We start from the raw sequence: 6065 nt of genomic DNA, 5'->3' as shown, positions 1-6065 counted from the left end.
TTTGCCAACCTCCAGTCATTTGGGACCTCCCCTGTTATCCAGGACTGCTGATAAATGATAGAGAGTGGCTTGGCAAGCTCCTCTGCCAGCTCCTTCAGCGCTCTTGGGTGAATCCCATCTGGCCCCATAGACTTGTGGATGTCCAGGTGGCGTAGCAGGTTGTAAACTGCTTCCTTCTGGAATATGTGGGGTTTATTCCACTCTCCATCCCTGTCTTCCAGCTTGGAGGGCTGAGTACCCTGGGGATAACCCATTGGGCTATTAAAGACTGAGGCAAAGAAGGCATTAAGTATCTCAGCCTTTTCCTCATCCTTAGTGGCAATGTTCCCCCTTGCATCCAATAGAGGATGGAGGTTCTCCCTGGCTCTCTTTTTACTGTTAATGTATTTGTAAATCTTTTTTTTATTACCTCTTACAACAGTGGCCAGGTTGAGTTCTAAAAAATTATAGCCTACAGCACCCGGTATTCCCAGGCAGTCTCCCATCCAAATACTAACCCGGCCCGACCCTGCTTAGCTTCCGAGATCAGACGAGATCAGGTGTTCTCAGGGTGGTATGGCCATAGGCCATGTGTTTGTGATCCTGACAGGTCCTTAGGGTTTGACTTGGTCCTAAATTGCTTAGCCCTATTGAAAATGCTAATGCTTCTGGACAGGAGCAGAAGACCTGTGGGTATTTCATGTATGTTAGTGCTGCAAAGTGAGTGTCTCATTTAAATAACAATACTTGGTACGTACTGAGGTTAGATTAGGTGCCTTCATAATAGCTGGACTTCTACATCCTTTCTATGTCTTTTTTAAGCTATAACCTATGAACTCTCAGGTATATGACTGGTTAAATATGCACACTCATTTTCATGATTATTTGTACTTGGATCTATGGCACTGTTTTTCTCTTCCACTTAAACTAGTATTAAGTTCTGCTTCTAATGTTCATGCCTTTTCAGTTGCTTTCATCATAGCCTTCATGCTCAGCAATGTCTTCATCAAATAAATCCTCCTGGAAAAAGTATTATTTCTCCTAGTGACACTGCTGCAACGCGTTCCTCATTTGGTGACTGTGAGGAGCTACCATCTAAATCTTCCCTGTCCTCACTAGAGAGCTCCCCTCCCCTGCTGTTTGGGAATATGGGTTCTGTGTAATCAGAACCTCCATCACTTGCAGGCCTGCCATATAGTTTGTGTGTGATCTCCCTGCAGGTTGGCAGCAGGGAAAATAACAAGAACTTCATATTGTAAGATGTAATTTTATTAAATGTGTTATTTTCAAGTCACATGTATTAGCTATACTAAAAAACCCCAAGAAATATATTTACAAATTTTGTAAGATTACTATCCCATTCTTAATTAGCCTGAGCCCTGAATATAACAGCTAATTTCTGTGTCGCTGATAAATTTATTCCCAGTCAATTTTTCCCGGTAGCCTTGAAGAGATACTACTTTCCATGGTTTGACTGTCCCATTCTTTCTTTTATAATCTCTGTACAGTCCTCTCTGCAAAACTCCTTTTCGCTCACTAAAATCTTTCAGTCTTTTGTTTTTGTCACTAAGCTCTTGACCACTAGAGCTCTTTCCACATGACCAGGTTGCACAGCCTTCCCTCTCCTGCACTGAAATGCCTAATGCATCTTGATTTTCCAGGTCAGTGCTAATTCTTTTTGCCACTATAGTCTAAATCCTCTTCCAAAGCCAATTGTTCAACTGTTTGCCGAGCTTCACTGCCAAACCTTTTGCTGTGTTTTTTTTTTCCCAAACCCGTCACATTCTTTGATCTTATTCTTCTTTCACTTGTCCTAGGAAAAAAAAAAAAAAGGAGCAAAAGGACCTTTATGGTTTAAGCTTTTAAGAGCTTCTCAGTGAGGCAGAGATAAGGAGCAAGGAGTGAGAGATGAAAAAGCCTGAGAGAGTCAGCTACTCAGTACTGACCCATGAAACAGAAGTGGTATCACTCCGTGCTGCAGGGATGGGGCATGAATCAGGACCACCTCCAAACCTGTGGTTCTTCACCTAGGAAGCCACCTGGCACATGGCTGTGTATCAGTACATAAGCAGGGTGGAGGAACGAAGAAATAGGGCTCAGATTTGAATCTGAGAGGGAACTGAAATGACAGATTGACACTATTTATACAAATCTAATTATCATGGAAATTGTGTGCAAATTGAGAGTACCTCCCAACATCAGTTTCTTTTAAATCTAATTATTGTACTTATTTTCTTTCACTAATGATCTTAGTGATTTTTTCTCCTCTTTTAAAGCATTAATTCAATAAATATTTAATGCTCCTGCTATTTCCCATACAGCATGTGTGCAGATGCAGAAACAAAATGTGCTTTATTTACCATCTTCTACATTGGAGTGTTTTTCTCTCTTTCCTTCTCTTTCATACATACATACTTTTTTGATTTGCTCAATGTTTTTTGTCAAGGCTTTTTCTAGGTTATTAGCTAGGTCTACCATGTATTAAGATATTGTCTACCATGTATTGAGATAAACATCTTGCAGTACATTTTGCATTACTTTGCTCCCACTCAAGTCAAACAGCACTAGAAATGACTTTGCTTAGAGAGGGATTGGACCTTTTAGTTATCAGACAAGTCTTCACCAGTTCCCAACTAGGCACATATTCATTTCCTAAAGCCAGTTTTCAGTCACAGACCTCAGTCATTTCCATAGGTATAGTGGTTCTCAGTCATTAAGACAGGGTGGAATTTTCTCCTGTGCATGCTCCAGGACGATTACAACATTTTAGGAGTTTCCTGAAATGTTGATACTTTTCTGTCTGAATCATGAGGTACTCCTGGTGTGAAGTTTCTCTGCAATTTCAGGACTGACCTGTCTTTTGTCCTTGCCTTTACCATGTGTCAGCCACTGTTGGCTATTCTGAATCTTCTACATTGCTCAGTGCTTCCGCAGCTTTCTTCCTTTAAACTTTCTTTTATTCTTTTGTTTTGGCTTACTTTCTGTAGCACTACATATTGTCCTGTGCTTGAAATTTGGAACTTTGTTGACTTTTGCTGTTATATAATTTGCCAGTCTAGCATACGAACAGCATTTTGCACACTTTGATCATGTTCATTGACCTTAAGGGTTCACAGCTTAATTAAAACAAGGCAGAAGGAAAAGGGTATTTAATAAAACTTGAGGAGAAACTGCTCTGAGAAAGGGACTTAAGGAGAGATGCAAATGAAGGCAGGATTTTTTAAAGAGAAGAACTGGACAGTATGAAAAAAAAAATGAAATTAGCAATGGCATGAGGAGAAGGGAATGAGGAAAATCAGCTGAGGAGATGAGAATGCAGTTGTAGGCAGACAGTATAATGGAGCGAGAGCATTGTGCCTGTATGTTGCAGGTCTGTCAGCAATGACAGGTGTCTTGGATAAATGAGCAAAAGCTATAAAAATCAGAATAGCCAGGATGCTGTCAGATGTTGATAGGGCTGTTGATAGATACGTGGATAATGTAAGCATGAAGATAATGTAGGCGGCTCATCACCAGCCACTCTCTTCTCCCTTCTGCTTCCCCGAAGGTTACTACCCCCCTCAGATTTGCTGGTATAACTATACATGTAGCTGTCCCCAGCCTGATTCTGTCAAAAGAATTTGGTTTTTAAAACCTACTAAAACACTTTTCTGCGAGGGTTTTACAAATCAAATCATTCTGACAGAACTAGGTTAAGGAGCAGTTGTGCTTGTAGGTCTGAGACAGCAGTTATCTTGTGGAAAGGAGACAGAGCAAAATTTAGTGCCTGTGCACTAAATAGGATAATATCTGTTAATAGGATAACAATAGGATAATATCTGGTTAATAGAGGACATAAATATAAAATCAGAAACATTTCTTAGTAAAAAAGTAAGGAAAAGAAAAGAGGATCTTTGTGAAGATCAAGACATAGAAGCAGAGGGTTTAGCAAGAAGAGAGCAGAGCACTAACAATGGCATAAAACCTGGGAGATTTGAAGTAGGAGAAGGGAGATATAGAGCACAGCTTCTGGGGATTTATGCATAGCATGTCTCTTCTTTTGAGAGAAAATCAATGTGATTGTATTTAAGAAAGGCCTCCCTGCAGCAAATATGTACAAGCGGCTACTGTTAAGATTCAACAGACAACCTTAGCAGTGACACACCTGACATGCTGGGCTTCCATTTCTGCCATGCTGCCTCTTGCTCAGTTGGTTTCAAAGGGTTGTTTTAGGAAATCTTTATGAAAGAAAAATGGAGGAAGCAATGTGTCCTGTTTCATCTACTGGCTGGGTAACAGCCCTGTGCTACGTATCATTCAATACGTGCAATCAATCAGGCATGACCCTGTCTTGTTTATCCACCTCCCACAGTGTTCACCTTTGCAATCTTCATCTATTCCACACAGAAAGCAAGGCGTCTTATAAAATGCTGATTCTGAAGATCTCTCAAATGTCCTTTGGGAAGCTGCACATCTTCCTTAAAACAACATGTTAAGCTCTCACATGTGCTCTCACTGAGGATGAAGAAGGAAATTACAACTTCATCCTAGTTTACATTATGCTAGGAAAGCACTTCTGAGACCTCCATCCTCCTTAATGTGCCCTCTTCTTCCTTGTGCATCAAGACATATCAGTCTCAGCTTGTATATCCACTGTTGCCATCACTAATGGAACAGCAGAAGAAGCCAATTTTATCGTCTAATGTACTCCACGGCCCATGTACAAAGTGCTTTATACATTGTATAACTCAGTTAAATCACATCCAATTCTTCTGGGGCTAATAAAAACACAAATCTGACCTGGAGTTTTACTCCTTGCCAAGCTTATGCGTCTCTTTTCTTCCCCGAGGTGCTGTAGCTGCTTAATAAAAAGGTCACAAACAATATTTCCTAGCAACAATGAATATTTTGTTTAAAATGGCTAAATAATTTTCAGTGAAACTGTTACAAAGAAGAACAGCTCCCCTGACTCTGATCAACCACTTCAGAAAGTCAGCCAAGAAATGAAAATACTAGGAACTTGCTTTAGCAGACAACTTCAGCACGAGACTTAAAGTTAGGTACTTACTTAAATACCTTGCTGAATTGGGATCTAAGAAGATAATAAGCTACAGAAAAAGGTCCTTTTTAATATCTAGTTAAGATAGCAATTTCATAATCACTTTAAGTCAACCAAAATGGAATGAGACAAGCAATCCTATCCTCTGTCCCTGCCATGCACTTCTGTTGGGTTTAAGAAGTGAATGATCCATTTCAGGGAACTCATCCATACGAAAAGAAATACTATTTATGCCTCACAGACTCCCTCCATCCTCCAGGCTTGTTTTCAGACTGATTAGTTTTTTGGTCCAGCCTAGCATGCAGGGTGGATGCAAAAGGGTGGCAGAAATGTGTGGTTCAGATTAGGGGAAAGAGGAAACTGAAGTAAAGCAATTGTGAAAGTCCAGCTATGGAGATCTAAATCTGCATGTCCATATCCAACTAGTAACATGTTTTGTTTATTTTAAATCAAGACCATCAATACAGTTATATCCTCAAAAGAAAAGAAAATGTTCAGGATTCTGGTGTAAACACTGCACACAATATTATGCAGATGAGAAATATGTATCATTTACTGCAACAGATAGGGAGTCTACTGGAAATGTATTACGTAGTTTCTGAAGCTGCTTTGTACGTACCCAGCAGTCTATAACAGCTTCTTCTAAGGAGCTAATTAGCTGCATCTCAAGAGTTGGTAATGTCTATGTGGAAGGTTGTCTCTGTAAGGCACTGATTATGTGACATCTGGATAAAAGACTGGCTAACCCTTTCCACTTCATGGTATGAGAGGTGTAAGAAAAAGCTAATTGCACAGGTAGTAGTTAAACATTTGTTTTTCCATTTGCAGAAGCTTACAAGATAGCTAGGAGTCAGCCATACATATGCAGTATTGAAACAGGAAGTTGTTGCTTTTAAATTAAGAGTTCTTTGTTAAGATTTCAAGCGAATTCAACATGCTTACCTTTTTCTCACTGGGTCGGTGGGTGCAGGAGGCAAGAACAATGTATTTTCAGACAAAGGCTAAATAACCGAAGTGATTGGTTTAATTTTTTCAGACTTCAAAGCAT

At 39.9% G+C, this 6065-nt stretch overlaps 1 non-coding gene across 1 annotated transcript; it reads right to left on the bottom strand.

The window, feature by feature from the left end:
* Positions 1 to 448: 448 nt before the first annotated feature.
* On the bottom strand, positions 449 to 567 carry LOC118452242. The gene has a single exon (XR_004841949.1). It is a non-coding gene; the product is annotated as a 5S ribosomal RNA (ribosomal RNA).
* Between the last annotated feature and the right edge of the window lie 5498 nt (positions 568 to 6065).

This window comes from Egretta garzetta, unplaced genomic scaffold (genome assembly GCF_000687185.1).
Source record: "Egretta garzetta isolate BGI_Z169 unplaced genomic scaffold, ASM68718v1 scaffold154, whole genome shotgun sequence".
NCBI lineage: Eukaryota > Metazoa > Chordata > Aves > Pelecaniformes > Ardeidae > Egretta > Egretta garzetta.
Note: the sequence above shows the minus strand (reverse complement) of the source record. Positions and strands in the feature narration are given on the sequence as shown.